At 45.1% G+C, this 26,189-nt stretch overlaps 1 protein-coding gene, 1 non-coding gene and 1 pseudogene across 4 annotated transcripts in view; 1 reads left to right on the plus strand and 2 right to left on the minus strand.

Moving 5' to 3' along the window:
* ASIC2 (acid sensing ion channel subunit 2) overlaps window positions 1-26,189 on the plus strand; it is a 1,193,713-nt gene that overhangs the window by 1,011,124 nt on the left and 156,400 nt on the right. The window lies entirely within an intron of this gene.
* On the minus strand, window positions 10,013-10,115 carry LOC139039338 (U2 spliceosomal RNA; annotated as a pseudogene).
* TRNAK-UUU (transfer RNA lysine (anticodon UUU)) lies at window positions 22,790-22,861 on the minus strand. The gene has a single exon. It is a non-coding gene; the product is annotated as a tRNA-Lys (tRNA).

Consider the following 26,189-nt stretch of genomic DNA (forward strand, 5'->3'; position numbering starts at 1 on the left):
CATCATCCTAGGTTCACTTCGTGAGCAATCGGAAGCTGGTTCGTGTAACGTGTATCCAGGTCAGTTATGATGGTCAGTGTACCTCAGTGAAGCAGTTCTCTGCCAGGGAGACAAGTTCCAGTTTCTGAGCCTGTTCCTTTGTTCATGGCACAGTACCTGCCCTGAAGCTAAAGGGCTGCTTTCCCGGATCAGGACCACCACATTCCAGCTCAAGGAAGGAGGACGGGAGCTTCAGATGTATCGATGCTGCCAATCATTTTATGCACCTCATCCTTTTAGCCCCCCAAACCACCACACAAGAGAAGTATGAATGTCTCCATGTTTTTAATGTATTTATTTTTAATTGGAGGCTTTACTATATAGTGCTGGTTTTTGCCACACGTCAACATGAATCAGCCACCGGTCTACATATGTCCCCACCCTCTTGAACCTCCCTCCCACCTCCCTCGCCATCCCACCCTCTAGATCATCACAGAGCACCAGGTTTGAGCTCCCTGCGTCTTACAGCGCATTCCCACTGGCTCTCTGTTTTACATATGGTGATGTTTATGTTTCAATTACTCTCTCAAGTCACTCCACCCTCTCCTTCCCCCACTATATCCACAAGTCTGTTCCTTATGTCTGCGTCTCCATTGCTGCCCTGCAAATAGACAGCAAAGCCTCACAGAGGTTATGTATCAAGTCCAAAGTCACTCGTACCAATATGGGGAGACAGGATTTGAACCTAGGTCTGGAGGTGCCTCCTTCGATAACACATTTCCTGGTGAATATCCCCCCACCTGTCCAGAGCAGGACGCCTGATGATTAAACAAGTTGGCTAAGTGTTTCTCATGCCTCATCCACCTTGTCCTTTCCTTGACATACTGTGGATAGCGTTTAAATATTGTCTTTGCAATCAGTGCTCATTTTATTATCAGGAAGGATTTAGAATGAGCCATTACCCCATCATGGAGGCTTTTATGATTGGTCCTTAATAAATGTTTGATGCTCAGAGTGGTTCTGAGCCCACAATGTGGGGAGGGTCCCACCCATTCCCTCTGCTCTCTCTGCCATAAAATTAACTGAGGTGTTCGTTAACAGACTTATCATTTATCCTGCTTTTGGCTGGCGTGATGCCAGAAAAATAAAATAAGCGTATCAGAGGAACTACAGAAGGCTTTTTAATGATAGTGAAGTTAAATTGAAAGAGCAATCCTTCCTACTCGCTTTGTTATCACCAGTCAGGTCTCTAAGCAGGATGGTTAATGACATGGCCGAGGGCTGGCACCTGTATTTCAGGCTTATTTATTTGCTCTTTAGAAGAGGGATTGTTCATTTTGTCTCCCCATGCGTCTTTCCCTCGCTGGGGTGGTGACATTTCAAGAAGCTTTTATACGCCTGTTTCAGTTTTGCCCCACTAACTTGAGCCATGCAGGTGATGGGTCTTTTGTTCCCTGGGATGTGAGCTTTGAGGAGAGGTTGGGGGAGGTTCTTCCAGGCTGGGGGACTTGGAGGGGGGTTGTCACCCAGGCTGAAGGTGACCTCTAGAGGTAGCACTATGCCAGGCAGAGTTGTTATCTGGTTATTGTGGCAGGTGGCAGGATGGGATGACAAAGTAAAGCCTTGACGGGGGACCAGAACTCTGCAGAGCATGGTGGGTAGGACCCTATACCCGATGGTGGAAAAATAACAACAGCTCACATTTTGAATGCTCACCATACTCTGGGCAGAATGCTCGTTTCCATGTACCAGCTCATCAGCCTGTATAACATTTCTATGAGGCTTGTTGCTGTCCAGTCGCTGCGTCTGACTCTTCGTGACCCCATGGACTGCAGCGCACCAGGCTTCTCTGTCCTCCACTATCACCTAGAATTTTCTCAAATTCGTGTCCATCTAGTTGATGATACTGTTTAACGATCTCATCTTCTGCTACCCGCTTCTCTTCCTGCCCTCCATCTTTCCCAGCATCAGGGTCTTTTCCAATGAGTCAGCTCTTCCCATCAGGTGGCCAAAGTATTGGAGCTTCAGCTTCAGCCTCAGTCCTTCCAGTGAGGTTAGTTCTGATATTATTTCTGCTTTACAGAGGGGAAAACCTAGTACTGAAATGTTAAGCAATGGTCCCAGGGTCTAGGCTCCCTGTTAACTTGTATGGGGCTCAGGGCAAGAGCATATGGAGATCCACTGACCACATATCAAATATTCGAAAGTTAAGAATCCAGCCCACAAATTGTTAAATAAAGTATGTTCTCTCATCCTATTTGACAAGTCTACCCGTATAATGACTGCCAAGCCCAATTTGTTTTTTTTTAAACATCTTTAATTCTTTTACAAATTCTATTGGAGTATAATTGGTTTAAGATGTTGTGTTAGTTTCTGTTGTCCAGCAAAGTGAATCAGCGATGTGTATGTGTATGTCACTCCCTCTTGAGCCCACTCCCACCCTCTAGGTCATCACAGGACACCAAGCTGAGCTCCCTGTGGTATACGGCAGCCTCCCACTAGCTGTCTGTTTGACACATGGTAGTGTATATATGTCATGCTACTTTCCCACCTTCCCCTTCCCCACCCCATGTCCGCAAGTCCATTCTCTAAGACTGCATCTCTATTCCTACCCTGCAGATGGGTTCATCTGTACCGTTTTTCTAGATTCCGTGTATGTGCATTAATATACATTGGTTTTTCTCTCTGATTTCACTCTGTATCACAGTGTCTAGGTCCATCCACATCACTACAAATGATGCGATTTAATTCCTTTTTATGACTAAGTAATATTCCACGGTGTATATGTACACATCTTCTCTATCCATCTTCTGCTGATGGACATTTAGGTTGCTCCCATATCCTGGCTGTTGTAAACAGTGCCACAGTGAACACTGGGGTACAGGCGTCTCTTTGTGAAGCCCAATTTGAATTCAGATTTGTCACATTCCTTAGAGTCCAGACCAGGATTTAGCCCCAGAAGAGCCGTCCCTGACCCACTGCTCACCTTCGTTCCCTTCCTATTCTCAGCTCTGTCTTAAACTTTGAGGGACTGTTCACCTGTGCGTGTGGTCACCCCAGCCCACACACATCCGAGTTTTCAACTTTCCCCTGCAAACGGCCCCCAGGAGGAGGAGGTGTGCACACCAATAGTGGTCCACTCTCTGGAGGATGGACCCATAGCTGAGGGAGTCCTAGGTCCTGGGAAAGCTGACAAGGGGTCATTCAGGCAGAGAGATCCTTGGTTCCAGGGACCCAGAGTGTGTTCTAGGATGAGAAACACAGGTTCCAGGTGGACACATCCTCTTGGCCCCTGTAGGGAAGGACACAGATGGAAAAGAGCCAGAGAAGCACTCTGTGAATGCAGGGCCCAGAGCAACTCCGGTGGCAGAGCTGATGCTTGAACCCAGGATGTCTGGCTCCAGAGGCCAGGTGCTGAACCATTGGGCTGAATTATCTCAATAAGCAAAACATCAAATCCAAATGGTAGATATGGATTCCCAGAATGCCACGGGGTTAGAGCCGGGAGAGAGCTAGGCAATCTAAGACCTTCTAGTCTGTCTCTTGGGGCTTCCCAGATGGCTTGGAGGTAAAGAATCCGTCTGCCAAAGCAGGAGATATGGGTCTGATCCCTGGGTCGGGAAGATCCCCTGGAGAAGGAAATGGCAACCCACTCCCGTATTCTTGCCTGGGAAATCCCATGGACAGAGGAGCCTGGTGGGCTACCATCCATGGTGTCGCCAAAAGAGTCAGACCCGACTTAGCCGCTAAACAACAAGTCGGTCTCCTGCTCACTGTTACTTTCACTCTCCAGCCATGTTATAGATAAAGAATCTGAGGCTCAGAAAGGTGAAGTGATAGGCTGCTATTCACTCTTGTCCCCACCCTATCACCCTAGCGCTCCCCACCCCACCCGCCAGCTTTCTACGGAGGACTCGGACATGCGTCCCTGCAGGGGACAGCTCCCTCCAGGTGACTTAGAGCATGTGTTCTAACGCCGAGGTGGTGATTTCTACTGCCATCTGTGCATCATGCCGCCGGGAGCCCTGGGAGGTGTCAATGCGTTCCAAGTAGCCTCCTGAATCGTATTTGTTGTCTCAAAATATTTATATCTAACCACTTCCCACCTGCCAGGACTGGATTTTAGCCTCAGTTCCTTGCCATCTCCAGCCCGAAGGAGCACTGTTATCACTGGAGTTGTTTGTGACCTCAGGTGCTGCCACCAAGGGCGATGGTGTTTCCTAATGAGACGTAAGCAGGATGAATGGGGCCAGGACCCAGGGCAGCCAGGGCCTCTTTGCACTTGGAGCTTATTGCTTCTGACATGGGCCCATTGTTTCCACAGAGAGGGGCCATTTGCAATTCTATTTATACCCTTCAGCCAGCTCCCCCTCCTGCCTGGGCTTTGGGGAGGCCCTGGCAGATAGCTCCAGGGATGCCCTGTGGGCCTCACCATATATTTTTACACTTCTCAATGGATGGAAAGAACTGGAGCATCTCTTGCTGTGGATAACACTGACATTCTTCTTCCATCAGTGATAATCATCGTCATCATCTCATGCGCTTTTAAGCAAGTGGCATAGCCTAGTGGAAAGAGCACAGATTTAAAGTCAGGATTTGTATCTGAGATCTAACTCTCAATAGCTCTGTGACCTCGATTTCATTATTTAACCTTCTCCAAGTAGCAGTTTCCCCGTTTGTAAAATAAGGATGAAGAAGGAATTATGGAAAAGAAATGATAAAATGAGCTGCTAGTGCTGCTTGTAACTTTCCGGGAACATCCATCCTGTGCCTCATTGCTTCCTAATCCCTTTGAAATATGTAAAGTGCCCAGCAAGATACCTGGCACACGGCAGGTGTGCTATTTGAGGGGTGAGGTAGGGCATGTGTAAGTGCCACATTTTTACAAAGGAGGAAACTGAGGCTTAGAAGAATCCAGTGACTGCCCAAACTCCCCCAGCAGGTAAGCAGCAGTGCCAGGACCACCACCCCCCCCCCCCAACCCGGGAAGCCTGGCCACAAGTGCAGGAGTCTCTCCTTTAATCCTCAGGGAGGACATCCCTGCCCAAGGAAAGCAGTGTGGCTAAAGATGTGTGTGGGTAGGTGACAATCTGGACCGTGCTTTCTCTCCTTAGGCGCCTGATATTGGGCAGCTGGGAGTCCCAGGCAGGATACCACACCCCAGTGCCCCAAATGAGATCAGGGCAGCTTCCTCCTCTCCAGAATATTGCTTCATCTCATGGATTATAGTAGGTATTTAAATACCTATACCGTTGCCATCATTTGCGATTTGTTATCCTATGCAATAAGGTTTTGGCAGGATTCATATCATTTGTCTTCCTCCAATCCCTCGTCCATTCCAGACCATTGACCTCCAAGTCCGCTCACTGTGTCCCAGAAGTGAGGTGAGGGCAACCATCCTCGGGTGTAGTGTAGGGTCAGACAGTTGGGCTAGAGCTATGACCCTCCTTCCTCCTAGCTGCATGACCTTGGGCAAGTCATTTAATTTTCTGATTTTCAGTTCCCCTTCTGTACAGTAAAGATGATCACAGGTGTTCTCTGGAAAATAATATATTTTAATGATTGGATTATAAATCTGTCTACCCTGACAGCCTGCAAACCTTGAGGACAGGGTTCATTTCTTAAAGTTTAAAAAAAAAAAAAAGCTGAAGACCCATAACCTTTTACTGTAGTGGATTGGAAAAAACTTTAACTACTGTAAGACATCAACCCAACCACCATCATGATCATCGCTGGTAATAATAGTCATAATCTTACGAAGTTTTCGGCACAGTGCTTTTCCATCCATACTCTACTTAATCCTGAAAGTGACTCTTTCCTATATGATTATCCCCATTCTACAGTAAGAACACTGAGGTCTAGAGAGGGTAGAGAAGTGTCCCAACGTCATGCAGAGGCTAGGTGTCAAAGCTACACTTATACCTGCATCTCTATGATTCTAAACAGGCTCTCTGAGTTTTCCTCCCCCACATCCCCATCATCTGGGGTTTTTTATCCCGTGCAGAGGCTGCTTTGTGCCAACTGCCTATGCTCAGGAAGGTTGAGGATGAGGCTGATATCTCATTTTTTAAATTTCCTTTCCATTTTAATAAATAATATGTCACAACGCAGGCAAGCTGGCTGAATAATAATTTGTCGAGCCCGGAACCCGACTTAGCTTGTTCCCACACTCGTCTTCCTACCTCCTACCTCTCTTGCTCAGTCCGGTCTTCACACATCCCGCTAAGCTCCAGATATTTCTGCCTGGGTGCTGTCATCATTCCTGAAGAAGTGGCAAACAGTAGCTTTTTGTCTTTCCCCAAAGTTCTCTGCTCAGCCTACTGTGATCAGCTTTGCAGCTTGGTGTGTGGATGGGGAGAAAGTTGATGGTCCTCAGGAACCCCACTGAGACATCCCAGAAGCTGGACTTCACCCCATATCCTACCCTAGAACCTGGCCTCCTTTGACCTTGGTCTTGGTTTTGCAGAATGTAATAGGTTGAGAATACAGTATTAGAAGTTAGCAGCGGGAGCTCCCAAGTAACAGATTTGTGCCGCAATCTGGAAACTTTAAGGCTTAAGTTTGTACATAAAAAATATGTTCTCTACTTACCAGTGCTATAAATCTAAATTTTCATATATAGATCCCCAAAACAAAAACTATTTTAGAAAAACGCTGCATACGGAACAGGTGCTGTATTTTTTTCCCACATAATAGTCATCATCATTGCAGCTGGCACTCATACAGACCTTTTCAGCTTGGTGAGGAATTTCACATCTCTCCTCTCATTTGTTTGTTGCAACCATTCTGTGAGAGTAATAAGGGCAAGTATCAATAAACCCATTGATTGGAGGAGGAAACCAAGGCATGAGCAACAAAATGGGAAAACGCAAGGGGAGGAAGGGCTGATTCGGACTCTAGAGATCAAAGATAGCTTCATGGTTAAGTTGGCTTTGGGCTTCCCAGTTGGTGCTAGGGATAAAGAACCCACCTGCCAATGCAGGAGACAGAAGAGACACCAGTTCAATCCCTGGGTGGGGAAGACCCCCTGGAGGAGGGCACAGCAAGCCACTCCAATATTCTTGCCTGGAGAATCCCCATGAACAGAGGAGCCTGGTGGGCTACCGTCCATAGGGTCACGAAGAATTGGACACGATTGAAGTGACTTAGCACACACTTATGCATGGTTGGCTTTAGAGTCTTGAAAAATGAGGAATGTGCAGAGAAGTGGAAGCAATAATTCCAGCTTTATGGACCAGCATAAGCAAAAGTCAGGAGGCTTGAGAATTTTGTGGTATGCCTGCGATCTGAATAGACTCTGTCACAGAGCGTCTTAACTAGCATCCTCCACCTGCCAACATGCTTATTTTCTATTGCCTTAGGGTAGGATCCCCAGAAGCAGATCGTGAGACAGGGATTCGTGTGAAAGTGATTTATTAGGAAGTACTCCCAGGAAAAATCAATAGTGAATAGGGAAACCGTGAAGATGACTAAGCCAAGTAAGGCAACCAAAGTCCCTGAGAAGGAAACTTCAGTCGGTCCTGGAAACAGCGTAGACCGGTGAGACTCCAAGCATGGAGGACCAACAGCATCACCAAGGAACTTGTCAGAAATGCAGAGCCTCAACCCTGGCAGAGTCTCTGCATTGGATCTCCAGGTCTTCTGTTCTCCACAAGAGAGGATCACACCTGGTCAAGAGCACACCTCAGCGTTGATCCATGACCACACACGGGAGCCGGGGTATTTACACACCTTGCATCTGTCTGTCATTGGTTAAGGGCTGCTCTTCAAGGAGATGTAAATTCCCTGGTACCTCCAGCTCCCACGTCGTGGTTGCAGATTCAACAGGCAGAGGAGAGCCTATGGCAGAGGCTAGCAGTTGGGACTGACAGTGCACCGGGCCAGGAGCCACATTCAGGAAAGTGAAGGCTCCAGGAGGTATATGAGTGGGACTCTGTAGGGTCTGGTCACCCCAGTGGCCCAGGGCAAGCACAGACTCAGAGCATCTTTAGCCCAGCACCTGTGGGCACAAAGTCGCTCAGACAATCAGCTGGGGAAGAAGAGTGTTAGAGTGTTGCATACTATCCAAAATGGGACCCACTGCAAACTAAGTCGCTTATCTCCAGATTCATCCTGGGGAAAGTTTTACTCCTTCCAACACTTATCAAGTGTTAACAAAAGATTCTAAGTAGAGTTAAGTAGGGTTTCCCCTCATTGAATGAGCAGATAAAACATCTTTGTAATTAGAACATTAACATGTAAATGGACTTTCCAAAGAGTTAGTTCTTTCAAGTAGGTTAAACAGTTCCCTGAAAACCGCGGTGAACTCTCCAGTTGGTCAGCAAATCCCTGCCCTGTAGCCCACTGTGGTGAGCAGTGCTTCTTGGACAAGGGCCAATTCAGAACAAATGAAAAATACCCTATGTGCAAGGTTTTTTTTCCATTCAGTCCAGAAATAGCTATAGTGAATCACATGCCCCCCCCAAAAAAAATGTGTTATTAAATTTTAATTTATCTGCTTTATTATCTAGGACCATGTCACTTAGAAAATTTGGCACTGTTTTTAACATGTAAAATATTAATATCTATGTATTTATGAGAAATAGCCCCAGAGGCAGCCTTCCCGTTTTTGCCTCTTGAAATCAAATCACACACCGTACCATCATAGAGCTGGATGGAGTATGGATTTGCTGTACAATAAAAGTCAGAGGGACTTGGAGCTGAGGGTCTAGGAGCAGCAGTATGTCTCTGGTCCCTGCCCATCCTAGAGACCCCAGGGCATATAGATGGTCCTCAGTGAATGTCACCTTAGTAACAGAGCAAACCCATCTCTTGTCCCCACTTATAGCTTCATCTTTCATAAATATATCTAAATACTATTTTAAGTCTGTGAATTAATGTGACCTATGAAATGTCTTTATTAAGAAGGGGAAGGGGAGAAGAAGGGGGAGGAGGAGGAGGAATGGAAAGAGGAGGAGGAGGTGGGAGGTGGGGAGGGGAGAAGTGGAAGGAGAAGAAGAGGAAGAAGAAAAACAAGATGAAGAAGAGGAAGGAGACAGACAGAAGGAAAAAGAACTGTCTTTCATGGTGAGGAGAAAAATATCTGAGGAAGATCACTGCAGCGACCTCTGGGATTAATTCCTCGACATGCAAACCCCCTTTTAAATCAAAGGTTCAGGAAAAGGCATGTAGCACTGTTCTGGCCAAAGAGATATAAGGAGTACTTTGCTGGGCAAGTGTTTTCTGTCTGAAAAGGAAACTTGGGGAGCGTGTTTCTCCTTCCTGCAAATGTAAGCAAGGACGTTAGGAACACTGATCATCAGCAGCTATGCAGGGAGACAGCCTGAGTTCTGAGAAAGCAGCGCTGTGAGCGGCAGCGTGGACGGAGGCCTTGGGGTGTTGCCCGTACTATCTCTAGGTGGCCGGCAACCTCCCTTCCTCCTCTTCCTTCTCTTCATGCTTCCTCTCCATCTCTACCTCCTTCTACCCACCCCCCCACCTCCTCTCTCCTCCCCTTCTTCTTTCCCCTTCCTCTTCTTTTAGCATCTTTTCCAACTTTATTGAGAGATGATCACTGCACAATAATATGCACATATTTAAAATGCTCAATCTGATGAGTTTTGACAAAGACGCCTGAAACCCATCAACACAATCAAGAAAACAAACATTTCTATCCCCTCACGTCTTTTTTGTAATCCCTTTCCCTCCTTCCGTCTCCATCCATAGGGAGCAATTGATCTGGTTTCTGTCACTCTCCTTTAGTTTTAATTTTCTAGAATTTTATGGAAGTGGAGGCTGACAATATGTTCTCTTCTTGTCTGATTTTAACCAGGCATAATAACTTTTAAACCTCTCCATATTGTTGTATGTATCAACTAGACACACTTATTGGTTCTGGTAGCTTTCTTTTTTTGCAAATTCCTTACAATCTCTTACATAGATTATTGTTTTCTCTGTGACTAAAGTTGGTGTTACTTTTTCCTTTCCAGTTGATATGCCTTTTTGTTTCTTATCTCATTGCACGGGCTAGGACCTCCAATACGATGCTTAATAGAAGTGGTAAGTGCACATATTCTTGTCTTGTGTTTGATCTTCAGGGGAAAATCTGATAAGAACAGATACTACACTTGATCTTAACCAAAAGACTGAGAAGTGATTCTTTAGGGGAAAATCATTCACTCTTTCTCCATTATTATTAAAGTCTTCTATACCCTTACTAATTTTCTGTCTACATATTGTATGCATTAGTAATAGAGTTTTGATGCTCCCAGCTGTAACTATAGTTACATCTATTTCTACTTTCAATTCTATCTGTTTTTGCTTCATGTGTTTGGAAGCTCTGCCATTAAATGCATAAATACTTATTATTATAATTCACCTTTGGGTGAATTGACCCCTTTACCATTGTGAAGTGAACCTTTTTGTCCCTGATAATATTCTTTGCTCTGAGATTTACTTTATCTGATAGTAATAAAGCCACTCTAGTGTCTTTTTATTAGAATTAGCATGGTTTCCCTTTTTATATACTTTCGTCTTTGTCTTTATGTTTCAAGTTGTTTTTGTGAACAGCGTATAGTTGGGTCTTGCTTTGTTAATACCCAATCTGACCATCTCTGCCTTTAACCGAGATGTCGAGACGGTTTGATGTAATCTGGTTTTTGACACGACTGGGTTTTCAGTCTGTTAGCTTGCTATTTATTGTCTATTTGCCCCTCTAGTCTTTGTTCTGTTTTCCTACTCGTCTGGTCTTCTTTTTGATTGATCATTTTTTTTGATCCCATGTTCCTCTCCTTTGTTGGCTTCCTAGTTCTGTCTCTTTGTTTACTGTCTTTGGTGAGTACTCTTGAACAGGGTTTCTCAACTCTGACACTATTAGGATTTGAGGTTAGATAATGGTTTGTTACAGGATGCTGTCCTGGGCACCCTGGTGAAATATTTAGCGGTATCCCTAACCTCTACTCGCTGGATGCCAAGAAGACCTCCCTCCATTGTGACAAATATCCCCAGGATAGGCAACCCTGGAACCGCAACTCTAGAGTTACAATATAAATCTTTAACATCGCAATCTATCTTCAAGCAAATATTTTATCACTTCATACCAAATAAAAGAAACTTACAAAAGTATACGTACATCTTCCCCACCCCACCTTACTGCTATTTTTGTCACGTATTTTTCTGCTACATGTGCTGTAAACCCCACAATACATCATTTTTTTACACGTTAAATATCATTTTTCAAAGTTTTTAAATAAGAAAGAATATTTTATATTTACTCACATATTCCTTATATAAATTCACATATCCATCTGGTATCATTTTATTTTCTGCTTAAAGGACTTACTTTACCATTTCACTTGGTAGTTGTCTGCTAGTGATGAATTCTGTCACTCTTTGTATGTTTGAAAAAAAATCTTTGGTTTACCTTTGTTTCTGAAATACATTTCACTAGGTATAGAACTCTAGGTCAACGGTTATTCTTTTTCAATACTTTAAAGATACCACTCCACTGTCTTCTGGCTTTCATTGTTTCTGAGACATCTGCTTTTGTTTTTATATCTGTTTCTCTGTGTACAATGTGTCTTTTTCTCTGACTTGAGATTTTTCTCTTTATCACTGCTTTCCAATAATTTGATAACGGTGTGCTTTGATGTAGTTTTCTGTGTTCCTTACATTTGCTGTTCATTGATTTATTTACATCTATGGATTTCTCAGTTGCATCTTTGGATTTATCATTTTCATCAAACTTTTAAAAAAAATTCTGGCCTTTATTTCTTCAAGGGCTTCCCTGGTGCCTCAGCTGGTAAAGAATCCGCCTGCAATGCAGGAGACCTGGGTTCGATCCCTGGGTTGGGAAGATCCCCTGGAGAAGGGAAAGGCTACCCACTCCAGTATTCTGGCCTGGAGAATCCCATGGACTGTATAGTCCATGGGGTCACAAAGAGTCAGACACAACTCGGCAACTTTCACTTATTTCTTCAAATATTTTTTTCTTTTCTCCCTTCTTCTATTACTCCAGTTCCACGAATATGAGGTCATTTGATGCCTTACCACAGTGCACTGGTACTCCAATAGCTTTATTTTGCTTTTCTCTCTGTGTTTCATTCTGGACAGTTTCTGTTGCTGTGTCATCCATCAGGTTCCATGATCTTTTCTTCTGTGCTACCTACTCTGCGGTGAAGTCCACCAATGTATTTTTCACTGAAGATATTATACTTCTCATCTCTAAAATTTTGCCTTGAATCTTGTTGATATCATTCCTGTCTCTTCTTTTCATGCTCAATTTTCCCCTATATTCTTGAACACGGTCTATACTTATATCAGCTGTCTTGATGTCCTTGTCTACTAATCTGATCATCTTTTTCACTTTGGGATCTGTTTCATTGATTGGTTTTTCTCATTATTATGGATGGTAATTCTCTGTTTCTTTGTATGCCTTATCAGTTTTGATTGGATGTTAGACATTATGAATTTTCTGCTGTTTGCTGTTGGTTTTCAATTCCTTTCAATTTTGAGAGGCTTTGTTCTGGGATGCTGTCAAATTATTCAGAGACGATTTCAATGCTTTAGAACAGGGATCAGCCAACTATATTCTGCATGCAAAATCCAGCCCACTCTCTGTTTTTGTAAATGAAGTTTTAATGGATTACAATCACTAGCTCCATTCACTCATTTATTCATTTATATGTGGCTACTTTTGTATAAAAACAGGAAACTTAAGTCACTGAGACAGAAACCATATGGCCCATAGAGCCTAAAATATTTACTATCTGGCCCTTCACAGAAAATGTTTGACAACCCCTATTTCAGAAGCTTGCTTTTAAGCTTTATTAGGTGGGTCAAGACAACCCTAGTCTGTGGCTAATTTGTCTCCACTACTGAAGAAATGCCTTTCTGAGGAGTCTGCTTGAAGCCTGGCATATTGCAAAGCTGTTGCACTCTGGCTAATAGAAACATGTGACGTCCCTGGCCCTGTTTGGTCTCTGGGGATTCTGTCAGCCTTGGTTGTTTCATTATACACAAGCACTCATCAGTTCTCACCGAAGACTCCAGGGAGACTTTCTGCAGATCTCCGGAACTCTTTCTTCATACAACTCTATCCCTTAGATATTCTACCCCATGAATTCTAGCCATTTGGAACTCCTGAATTTTCAACTCTGTCACCTCAACTCAGGAAGGCTGCCAGCCTCTGCTCAGGTTATCCTTCCTTGTCCTGCAGTCTTGCAGAAGCTCTCCTGGAAGCAGACAGAGCAACTGTGGGGCTCACTTTGTTGGCTGCCCTTCTCTCAGGGAGCCCCATCCTGTGCTGACTGTTGTCCAGTGTCTGAAAAGCATTCTAGGCTCTTATGCAAACTAAACAGTGTACTGTTTGAGGCAGACTGGGATAGTTTTTCTATGTGCAGCAACCCCCCACCCCCGCCACTTCCTCAGTCATCCAAGAGGATGGACAGGGTGCTGGATTTCTAGAGAATATATTATCCCTTCGAACCGTCAAGATCCATGTCATGAAGGAGATGGTGAAACAAGCAAACAGAACTCAATCAAAAACTGAAAAACAACATACTGCCCTAGGAAGGAGATATTTCAAACTCACAGAGTCAATTTTTACAAATGCCACGGGGCAACATTACAGACAGGCATGATCAGTTTGATTTCCGGTTAGACTTCTCTTATTATTGTTGCTTTGTTTTGCTTTAATAAGAGATTCCGGAGAAGATGCCAGAGGATTGGAATTGAATAAATCTTGGAGGCAAATTTCTTTTATTAATACCGCAAAAGGAGTGGTGGGAGGTGATTGCTTCTGAGATATTTAATGAAGATTCCAAGTCTCATGAATTTAACACATTTGCTTACATTAAGCAGGTGCTAAATTTGATATAAATCTATACTACTTTCTGGGGGTAATTAGTGCTGGAAGCTTAATACTCTCTGTTTGAAATAGGACTGCCTTTCATTGTCTGATACTGTTGAATTGGAACAAACCCAGCAAGGCCACAGATGACATAGGCCAATGCTTAGGATTAGCAGGTCTGCTGGTGGTGCTGGGTACTTGCCACAAAGAGGACAAAGATAGATGGAATGCAGGGAGGTGTGTAAAAGGGTGGGGGGCAAGGGAAGGGAGTCAAGGATGGACCTCGGGAGAAATTTCAGATGTTGGTATTAACGCATATATGGGGAATCTAGAAAAATGGTACAGATGAACCTTGCAGGGCAGGGAAAGAGATGCTGACATAGAGAACAGGCATGTGGATGCAGGGGGAGAGGGAGGAATGAACAGGGAGACTGGGATTGACGCGTGTAAATTGCCGTGTGTAAGACAGGTACCTAGTGGGAACCTGGCGCACAGCAACGGAGCTCAGCTCTATGCTCTGGGGTGACCTGGGTGGGTGGGAGAGGGTGGGCGTGGGAGGGAGGTCCAGGAGGGAAGGGACATATACATGCATACAGGTGTGATCAGTCATGTCCGACTCTGCAACCCCATGGACTGTAGCCCGCCCTGTTCCTCTGTCCACGGAATTTTCCAGGCAAGAATACCAGAGTGGGTTGCCACTGCCTGCTCCAGGGGATCCTCCTGACCCGGGGGGTTGAATCGACATTTCTTGTGTCTCCTGCATTGGCAGGTGGATTCTTTACCGTACCATGTGGGAAGCCCGGATGTGTGTATACATACAGCTAATTTGGGCTTCCTTGGTGCCTCAGTGGTAAAGAATCCGCCTGCAGTGCAGGAGACCTGGCGTCAAGGTTCAATCCCTGAGCCGAGAAGATCCGCTGAAGGAGGAAGCGGCAACCCACTCCAGTGATCTTGCCGGGAAATCCCAGGAGAGGAGAGGAGAGAGAGAGGAGCCTGGTGGTCTACAGTTTCTGGGATCGCAAAGAGATGGACATGAGTGAGCGACTAAGCAACAACAATGACAACCTATTCACTTTGTTATATAACTTTGTAAAGAAACTATCCTCCCAATAAGATGGCAACAACAACAAAAATTAAAAGGGGTCAGAAAAAGCAAAAAGACACAAATGCCAGGATAATCAGGAGCAGGTAGGGTATCGGGACACTGATTATGAAGAATGCAGAGGACCAGAAATCTGACACATTTGGGAACAGACCACATGCCGTGGGAGAAAGTTTTGCAAAGACATAGGTCAAAGCCAAACAACTAGGGAACCTGTCCTTCCCTCTGAAGTCTCAGACGGCAGCATTTTAAGGAAATTTGGGGGCATTCATGACTTTCCCACTCCCAGCAGATCTTCTCACAGGCTTTCTAGACTGGCATGTTCCAGGTGGAGAGCTTTTATGATGGCTATGTAGGAGGAGATGTTGTTCAGTGTTAACATAATGGTTGATGAGGTATTGAGTTGGAGGCAGGACACCTTGCTTCTGCTTTTACATCATCTTGTCACTAAATAGCCAGGTAGACTTGGGCAAGTCACCTTAACCTCCTGATATTTTGGTTTCCCCTCTTTAGAGTAAAGGAATTGGGTGGTATGGCTCAATTACAGTGAGAGATTCCTTTAACTCAGCACTGTGTAATATGCCAGTTACCATAGTCAGCATTTCAGATACAAAGCTCAAATCCTCAAAATAGCCCTATGACACAGACATCATCGTGAGCATCTTTTTTTAATTGGAGTGTAGTTGATTTACAACGTTGTGTTAGCTTCACATGTGCAGCAGAGTGATTCAGTTATACATGTACATATGAAATTTGAACTTTCATCGCTCAGTCGTGTCCAACTCTGGAGCCCATGGACTGTAGCCCTCCATGCTCCTCTGTCCATGGAATTCTCCAGGCAAGAATACTGGAGCGGGTAGCCAGTCCCTTCTCCAAAGGATCTTCCTGACCTAGGGATCGAACCCTGGTCTCCCACATTGCAGGCAGGTTCTTTCCATCTGAGCCAGCAGAGAAGCCCTACGTGTACATATATTCATTCTCTTTTAGGTTCTTTACTCATAGAGGTTATCACAGAATACTGAATAGAGTTCCCTGCGCTGTGCAGTAGGTCATTGTTGGTTATCTATCTTATATTTATCAGTGTATGTATGTATACACAGCTTATGTGTGTATACACAGTGTATATGTGTATATGTTCATCCCAGGCTTCTGACTTATCTCCTCTCACCCACCCATGTTTCCCCTTTGTCAACCATAGGTTTGTTTGTTTTGTAAATAAGTTCATTTGTTTTCTTTTCTTTTTTATTTAACTTAAATTCAGCATATGAGTGATATTATACGATACTTGTCTTTCTCTGTCTGACTTACTTCACTTAATATTTTATCATCTCAATTTGATGAAGAAACTGCAGCTCAGAATGTTTAAGGGTGTGCCCAAAATTTACACAGCAAGGTGACAGCCAGGACTCCATTGGCAGGTCTTGACTCCAAAACTGTAGGCTCCCTTCTGTCTCTAACAGATGATAATTTTGCAAAGTACCAGTGGCTTCCTTTGGTGGCTCACAGTAAAGAATCCACCTGCCAATGCAGGAGACAGGGGTTCAGTCCCTGGGTGGGGAAGATCCCCTGGAGAAGGAAATGGCAACCCACTCCAGTGTTCTCATCTGGGAAATCCCGTGGGCAGAGGAGTCTGCCAGGCGACCGTCGATGGGGTCGAAGAGAGTTGGACATGACTTAGCAACTTATACAACAACAACAGCAACTAAATATATGTAGTTAGAATGCAAATGTTAAAATCTGATACAAGTCCCAGGAAAACATATCAGGAGAGTGTGGATGGTGCCCTGTTGTTCCATCACTGCTCCAACCAGGGCTTCATGAAGGGCCACTGATGGAAGATTATTAAGGATCCAATAAGTGCTTCTTAATTTGAGTCCCATTCATTCAGACTTTGATATAAAAGCAGATCCAGTGTCTGTGGTCTTTTTTTTTTTTTAAGTAAATCATTTGAAATTACCTGTACTTCTGAGAACTTTGGGTGTCTCAGTAGGTATGGGAAATCCATTTAAAATCAGTATCCTTCTTCTAAAAGTAAGGGCTTTCAAATTAAGCATTCCTTTCATGCATCAGTGACTTCTGAGTTTTGCAATTAATTATTGTAATGTTAAAGGTCTTTCATGTTTATGATACACACTGCATTCCACAGGCTTATTATGAATTGTAATTTTTTCATTAACTCCCTTCATATTCACTATTTGCACTCTATTATATCTTAGTTGATCATTTATATAACATTTTCAAGTAATAAAACTGTTTTTCATTAAAATCACTCTATGGTTGTGACATTTCGCTAAGGTTAATAAAAAAATGTTTTGCAAAGGGTGAGGTGGGGGTGGGAAATAAGGTTGGTTTCAGTAAAACCCCGTTACTTTGAAAACCCACTACTTAGTATGGTGGTCACGTTTTGGAGTGAAGAGGTCCTTGGTCTTCGTATCCAGGCCTTGCTCTTATTAGCTGTGTGGCCTTGAGCATGTTAGTTTCACATCTCTGAATGTCCGTTTCTTTATCTATAAAATAGGGATGATGAAAATAATAGCTTCGTGTTAATAAGCATTGTGAAATGTCTGAATGAAGGAACTGAAGAAGCAATGGAAATTCACCGGTACACTCATGGATCAAATATGGAACACTACTCTCCATTAATAAAAAAGTCAACAGAAAACTGTCACATTGATAAGAATGCTGCTAGAAACCTGGGCAAGTTGGGAGGGAAGGAATTTATCGCTTCTAGAACAGTAGGCAGTCACTGTGTACTTCACACTTGGAAGAGCAAAAAGCTTGCAGTGGTTCCATTTACGTCCAGAGTCTCAGGAGAGAATGATAAGGATCTGAAGGAGATAATTTCCAAATTGCTGCTGTTTCCTTTGTCTCTGCCTATATTGATATTGTCTTGTCCATTATGAAGGAGAGCAACTTCTCGAATCTCAAATATGCAGAGCACAGGCAGGGAAGAGAGTGAGGTACTTAAAAAGGACAATTTAAAATTACAGTCATATAATTATATTCTCTTGTAATTCAGACAGTGATTTGCTTGACAGTGGTTCAGCCCAGTCTGACACCTCCTGGCAACCTGGAGCTGGAAAAAGTTTTAAATTGCAGAACAAATAATAATAACCACCACCACCAGCAAAGGTACTTGGCAGAGCTTCAGGACAGCATTTTCCCGCTTGTTACTACATTTGATTGTTAAAAGAATCCTGCAGGAGAAACAGGAATAAAGGGTAGCTCTAGCTTTCCAGGTGCTCAGGTCAAAAATCTGGGCATCCTTTGTTTTTTTTAACAAAGCCCACATCCAACCCGCCAGCAAATTCTATTGGCTGTTGCATCAAAATATGCACAGAATCTGACCACTTCTCTACCACCACTGTCTCCCTACTCTGGGCATCCTCATCTCTTGCCTGGACCTTCCAGCTGTCTTCTTGTTTATGCCTCAGACCCACAATAGTCACTTCTTAACCCACTGGTCTCTCTGGAGTCCTTTAAAGACACGAGGCAGATGCTGTCACTTCTTCCCTCAAAACCCTCTGTGAGTTTCCCATCTCATGTGAGTTGAACATCGAAGTCACTAGAAAGTTCTATAAATTCTGTCACTGTCTCCACTTCAGCCACACTGGCCTGCTTGCTGTTCCAAGAAAAGTTTCAGGGTCTTTTTTTTTTCCTCTTTTCTTTTTTTGTACTATTGCATCTCTAGCATCTAGAACTCTACTCACTATTTGTCTAGTGTAATGATTTCCTAAAATGAGCTCTAGGTTCTTCCCTGGTCATCCAGTGGTTAAGACTTTGCCTTCCAATGCAGGGGGTGTGGGTTCAATCTCTTGTCTGGGAGCTAAGCTCCCACATGCCTCAAGGCCAAATATTCAAAACACAAGGCAGAAGTAATATTGTAACAAATTCAATAAAGACTTTTAAAATGGTACGTTTTAAAAAAAAAACTTAAATAAAAAACAAGTTCTGAAGTCAGACCACATGGGTTTGCATTTCAAATCCATTACTTACTCACTGTGTGACCTTAATTGGTCTCCTCATCTGTAAAATGGGCATCAGAGAGATCCCTTTGTCCTAGGTGCCGTGAGTTGAATCGTATCCCAAAAGATATCTCCAAGTCCTAATCCCTGGTAGCCACGAATATATGAAAATAGAGTCTTTGACGATATGAATGAGTTAAGGATCTCAGCATGATATCATCCTGGATTTAGGGTAAATCCTAAATCCAGTGGTTGGTATCCTCGAGAGGAAGGGAAGTAGGATGTGAGATGCAGGGGAGAGGGTTGTGGAGGCTGAGGAATGCTGGGAGCCATCAACAGCTGGAGGAGGTAGAGATGGATTCTCCCTACCTCCCTCCAAGGGAGCGCAGCCCAGCCAAAGGTGCGCTGGCTACAGTGGCTTCCCTGGTGGCTCAGTGGTAAAGAATCCACCTCCCAGTGCAGGAGACTCAGGTTCCATCTCTGATCTGGGAGGATCCCACATGCTGAGGAGCAACTAAGCTCGTGCATCACACCTATTGAGCCTGTGCTCTGGAGACCAGGAGCCGAAACTACTGAAGACAGTGCACCCTGGAGCCCGTGGTCTGCAACAGGAGAATCCCCCTGCTATGAGAAACCCGTGCATCTCAGCTAGAGAGTAGCCCCCACTCGCTGCAACTAGAGAAAAGCCTGTGCGGCAATGAAGACCCGGCAGAGCCAAAAATAAATACATAAATAAATGTTTTCTTTTTTTTAATAAAAAATCAGCCAGCTAGATTTCAGACTTTTGGTCTCCAGAACTTTGAGACAATAAACTTGGGCTGATTTGTTACATCAGCTCCAGGAAACTAATACAATAGGGTCAGTGAAAGGCAGTAATGATCTTATCTATACAAAGAGTGCTGTGGTAAGTAGCTCTCTGAGTGTCAGCTATTATTAGTATTAGCCTTATTTTACAGACAATGGAACTAAAGTGCTGACAAAATAAATGACTTATCCAAGAGCTCACTTCCACTGTGTGCTGGGTCAGGGGTCCGAATTCAGGTTCTGCTGGGTTGCCTGGCACTGTGATGCAGATGACCTCTGGCTAATGGTAATCCCAATGAAGTCTTTTTTTTTTTAATTTTTAAAAATAATTTTATTTGTTATTTTTGACCGCACTGGGTCTTCATGGCTGTGCAGGCTTCCTCTAGTTGCAGCGAGCGGGACCACTCTCTAGCTGTGATGGGAGGGCTTCTCTTGCCGCAGAGCACAGGCTCTAGGGCATGCAGGCTCAGTAGTTTCGGCTCCCGGGGTCTAGAGCTCAGGCTCAGTACTGGTGGCACACGGGCTTACTTGCTCTGAGACATGTGGAATCTTCCCAGATTGGGGATCAAACTCATGACTCCTGCATCAGCAGGTGGATTCTTCACCACTGAGCCCCAGTGAAGTCTCTTCCAGCTCCTAGCCTATGAATTGGCCAGATGCTTGCCAACAAAGGGATATGTCTTTTTCCCTCAGTCAGCCAGAACTCCCCAAAGAGGCTCTATGTTGCTGAAGTATATCCAGGCGTGAAACAGGGTACGCCCTGGCGACCTCACAGTTTGCCCACAGAGACCCGAAGGAGCAGAGCATTTAGCCAATCAGACTTGCCTGGTAGGGTCCTCAGCTCCGCATGACCATGTGAGTCTGCAGGCTGGTCACTTCACAAAACTCCCCACACATGGGCTCAGTAAATATGCCTGGATGTCGTCTGGAGATGGGATTCTGGCCTATAGCCAGAGGCTTCAAGAAGCATGGTTTCTAGGGGCTTCCCTAGCTGTCCAGTGGCTAAGACTTGGCCTTCCAGTGCTCGGGGCATGGGTTCCATTCCTGGTCCAGGAATTAAGATTCTACATGCTGCAAGCCCAAAAACCAGAACACAAACAAAAAGAACCAATACTGTAACAAATTCAATAAAGACTTAAAAGAAGCACAGTTTCTAAACATCACAGGGTCCCCCAAATAGCTGAATGAGTCCTCCCCATCATGGTTTCCAGTAGAAATTTTCCCTGTAAAATCAGCCAGCCCGAAATCGCTACCAAGGACTTGTGATTCCTGGCCCGGTAGATGGAGAAGGAGGTGGGGGAATGAAGGGGGATTTCAAATGAAACCATTCCCTCTGCCCACCTGGTCAGCACCGGGTCCCAGGAAAGGATGTTGAATTTCCCCAAGACGCACTGCCTTCGTTCAGAGCATGCTGGGAACAGAGGGTCTAGCAGAGGGGAGGGACCCAGCAGGAATGAATGCAGTGCAATGCTCCCCACTGCCCACCTGGTCACTGTCACTCAGACAGCACTCCCCCTCCTCCTCAGTGAGACCTGGGATAGATGGGGGACTTCACTGAGCTCTGGCGGCTAACACTATAGCTAGCAAACTACCTCTTGCAAGAGACGTGCACCTCATTAGGAAAACTGGCTGCATGCCAGAGAATTTTGCTTCCTTAACAGGTGGAGTCTGATCACCCTCTCCTGATGGAGACATGGGGCTGGGGGCGGGGTCTATTATCCAGAAACGCGTGTAGAACTCAAACAAAAGTACAACCAGATTCTGAAACAGAGCCTCTAAGACAAACAGAGAAGCATTTCTAAGCCTGTGCCGAAGGTAAAGCTGAAATAAGGACCAGGGCGAAGAACACTGGGCAAAACAGTTGGGTGACTCAGAGGTGGTTGGATGGGGACGGGTGATGCTGGGATGCTCCAAGGTAAAGCGTTGTTACAGAGTAGTTACACTTGCAGTTCTGGAGTCGGTCAGGCTGCTTGGATTCAAATACCACCTCGACCATTTTGCAGCTCTGTGACTAAGGCAAAATCTCCTAACAGCTTGGCTTCCATTACCTTACTCACGAAATGAAGTTAGAAGAGATTGCATGAGTGCTGTCACTCCAGTTGTGTCTGACTCTTTGCGACCCCACGAACTGTAGCCTGCCAGGCTTCTCTGTCCATGGAATTCTCCAGGCATGACTACTGGAGTGGATAGCCATTCCCTTCTCCAGGGGATCTTCCCAACCCAGGAATTGAACCTGCGTCTCTTTACCATCTGAGCCACCAGGGAAGCCCGGAAACTACCTAGGGCCTGGCATATAAAAGGTGCTCAATAAATATTGGCAATTACTCCTAACATGGTTATTATTGTGAGTAGATCCACTGAAAGGCTTGGGATGGGCTGGAATCTGAAGCCTAACAATCAGAAGCATCCTTGCTTCTGCCTAAACTTCTTGCCTCATCTTCCCACCATGGGCAATAGCAAAAAGCCACTATATGGAGAATGCCTACCAAGATGGAGGACCAAGACTGAATAGGAAGGATGGTGATGGGGAAACAAGAGAAGAAACAAGGGCATTTGTGTGTTGAGGGCATTTGTGTGTTGGTCTACTGTTCAGTGGTCTCAAGTGATGTTTCTGAAAGTTGGAAATAAGTAGAACTGTTGTTGGCCAAGTCCTATTTTCAGTGAATGAGGATCTCGGGTCAAGATCTTATAGTCAATCTTTCTATAGCTTTATGTCCATTCTTTTCCAGAATGTGTTTACTCCTCAGAGAATTTGAGGGGAGGCTAGGCTTCTTAAAGCAGAGGTGGCCTTATTATTTGGGCTTTCCTGGTAGCTCAGTAAAGAATTCTCCTGCAGTGCAGGAAACACAGGTTCAATCCCTGGGTCGGGAAGATCTCCTGGAGAAGGGAGTGGCAACCCACTCCAGTATTCTTGCCTGGAGAAGCCCATCGACAGAGGAGCCTGGCCTTATTATTTATCTAGAAAGCCATGGGAAGCAAACAAAGAAATCTAGGAAAGAGTTACAGATACACTGAAAATTGTTGCAGATTAGATATCTCTGAGGAAATCTATAATCAATTCCTACTTTTTTTTTTTTTTTTGGCTGCACCACACAGCTTGTGGGATCTTAGTTCCTCAACCAGGGATCAAACCTGGGCCCTGGCTGTAAAAGTGCCAAGTCCTAACCACTGGACCATCAGGGAATACCCATCAATTCCTACTTTCATTCCACAAATACTCCCTGTATTCCTCCTATGGGAGAAGCAAACTAGAGCCTAAGAAGGCCATGATGATGCCTGCATCAGATCCCCACCAAATGGAAAGAAAGAACCTGTCAACAAATGCTTAAAGTGGATGTGACTTATGATCAAAGTCTGTAGGGAAGGAGCTTCCGAGCAGAAGAACTAACTCAGCAGCTGTTTCAACAGAGCATGAGTTTTAGCATCAGTCAGGCCGGGTTTCAGCCTCTGGCTTCATCACCCATGAGCTCTGAAAACCCGTATAAGCCTCTTCACTTCGCAGCCTTGGTTTCTTCACCTATAACACAGCACTGCTACCATCTCCGGGGTTGTAGAGAGGATGGTTTGCGATAACATGTAATGTCGCTCAGACATTGGCACATGGTAGAGATGCAACTAAAATCTGTTCCTTCCATTGGAGGGGATCCAGAAAAGGCTTTCTAAAGAAGGAGCCATTTAGGCAGGATCCGAAGGAGGAGTAAGCGCCTTGCCAGGTAGAGTGGGATGCTTTTCGAGGATGCTTTCCACAATATTGTGATTTCTGCCCAACTTTTCAGGAACCCATATGCCCGCTGACTGACAGTAATTTTACAAAGCCAGACGTGTCTGTATTCTTTCGTGATCCAAAAAGAAAAACTCTTTTTATTTTTTGGTACTTAACGGTTGTTTTGTGGTAGTTACAAAACGTCCTCTAACTGCCAGCTACGCATCCGCCAAAAATATCACCGGGGGCATTATATGTGCCAAGAAACTAAAAGGAAGGCAGGAACTGGTTTCCTTCCATTAAAGCGGAGTGAAGTCTTGCAGGTGGAAAAGTAGCACTGAGGCTGAAGAAGAGGTATCCGAGCTGACAGCTGCGCGCTGGGGTCCCCTGCCGCCCGCATGGATGGCTGTGCACAAAGGCGCTGGTGCTTTGTGGATTGCAGCGGGCCGCGGGGACCCATTAGTATCCAAGCTGTCGTGAGCTTCCATTTCTCATGCACTTGAAATTCTGACCAAGGTGGGGAAAGAAATAAGAGAAAGTTCTCTCCCGGGGTTCGGGGCTGAGATCAGGGAAGCAACCTCGGTGGTGTCTCGGGCATGGCAACCCCAGCTGTCGGCTGGGGGCGCTACTGCAGGGAGGTCGGAGGGCAGCGCGGTCCACGGTGACAATGAGCTGCTCCGCGCCTCCGTGTCTGTGCGTGCGCAAAGCGCGCATGCGCACACTCAGTCGCCCATCCCTCCATGGCGCTGTCCACTACTGGTCTGCCTTCTTCCAGAGTGAGCGCTGAAAACTCATCTCACCTCTAGTCGGTGGGGAGCATCAGAGAAGGAGATGGTGCCTGTCTGCCTGTCCTCCCAGAATTCAGACTGGTCTCGCTCTGCCTGGACTGCCCTTCCCCATCTCCTTTCCTGAACTTGAGGCTCAGTTCAAATGCCACCACCTGGCTATCTGGACTTTAAGAGCCAGAGAATAGGGATTATGTGGTCTTACTCACCATCTGTCCCTGGTGTTCAGCACGGCTCCTGACACATAGTAGGTGCTCAGTAAAACTCATGTCAAGTGAGTGACATGCCCAGTCTTCTCCAATTCCTTTGTCCGGTAAGGGTGGAACTTCTAATTTCTCAGCCCCATGTTTCATATCACATAATTGTTTACATGTCTGTCTTCTCATCTAAACTAGGGACTTTTAACCGAGGGTCCACAGGTAAGTTTCAAGGGGAATCAGACACCCTGAAATGTACACAGAACATGTGTGTGTGTATGTGTGTACACATGCATGCACACACCTAGGTTCATCTTTTTCTGGAGGGAAGGTCCCAGCTCTGACCAGGTTCTCATGATTAGAATAAGGTTGGAAACCAGACTAGTCTGCAGAGGACTGGGCTGTGCCCACTCCAAGGCCAGGGTCCTGGCTAGCACAATGCCTGATATACAATAGGTGATCAGGATGTGTTCATTGAATGTGAGAGAATGGTCTTAAGCCCTGACTCAGGCCTCCACCATCACCAGATTCCCAGACATTTCCTCCATTCACACCACCACCAGCACCACCCACCCATCAACTGATGGATAATAACTGCATCACAGCAAGTCAGAACAGGCCATGTGTCTCTGAGCCTCAGTTCCCTCACCTGTGAAATTGGAGATAAGTCTTGCTCTGCCTACACTCCTAAGTGGTCGTCATGATCAAATGAAATAATAGGTTCTTTCACCTACATTCAAGAAATCCTTATTGAGCCCCCTCTGTACCAGACTCTGGAGGTACATAGAGAAATGAGATTTACAACCTGCCCTCAACGAGCTCATAATCTAATGGGGGAGACAGACAAATGACCAGTTTCAACATGATGTGGAAAGTGCGGCAGCACTAGAGGAAAGCCCACAGGAAACCTGGAAAGTTAAAAAGTGAAGACCTCTCAGGGACTTCCCTGGTGGTCCAGTGGTTAAGACTCCCTGCTTCCACTGCAGGTGGCACAGGTTCGATCCCTAGTCAAGGAATTAATATCCAGTGCACCACATGGCCAAAAAAATTTTCTTAAAAATGGAGACAGCTCAGAGGAGAAACAGAGATCTGAAGGATGAATAAATGTTAGCTAGAGAAGGGGAAATAAAGGGCATTCTAGGAAGGGGAAACAGCCTGTGCGAAGGCCAGGAGACAAGAATACGGCACCTTTCTGGGGCTCCCAGCTTGCTCGGCACACACTAGGAGGGTCAGAGAGACAGGCTGGAGGCGTGATCAGGGACTGGGTCATACAGGGATGCCAAAATTGGGCTTTTTCCAGAAAACAGTAGGGAGGGCTTTTGAGTCAAGGCATTGAAAAATGCAGATTTGTATTTTAGAAAGCTGACTCTTGGCTACAAGAGAGAGAGAGCTCATTGGAAAAGCAAGATGGAGAGGCCCAAGACCAGTCAGGGGGCCATCCGGGGCAGAGGTGAGGGTGGCATGGGGACTGGGGGACAGAACGGAGTCCACAGACGCCAGGTCAGCGGCAGCAACTGGACCTGATGAATTAATGAGAAAGCATCTATAGATCGAAAGGGCTGGTTCTTCAATATAGTAGCGCTTCCTTGTTCTATATGTGGGAGCCATGTGAAGTCATTTCAACCTGCTACAGGCTCCACAAGGCTAGGCTTTCTAGTTTCAAAAGGGGAAGGGCCTTTTCTTTCTATCTGTGAGTTCTTTTATCTCTCTGGTCATACAGAGGCAAAACCACTTAGTAACAGTCAAGAGGAAAGGAGTGCTTTTGAAAATAAAGTGACATTAACTCAGGACAGTGTTTGGAAATTGGGGGACCTAAAAGATGCAGA

This window comes from Odocoileus virginianus, chromosome 17, assembly GCF_023699985.2.
Source record: "Odocoileus virginianus isolate 20LAN1187 ecotype Illinois chromosome 17, Ovbor_1.2, whole genome shotgun sequence".
Lineage (NCBI taxonomy): Eukaryota > Metazoa > Chordata > Mammalia > Artiodactyla > Cervidae > Odocoileus > Odocoileus virginianus.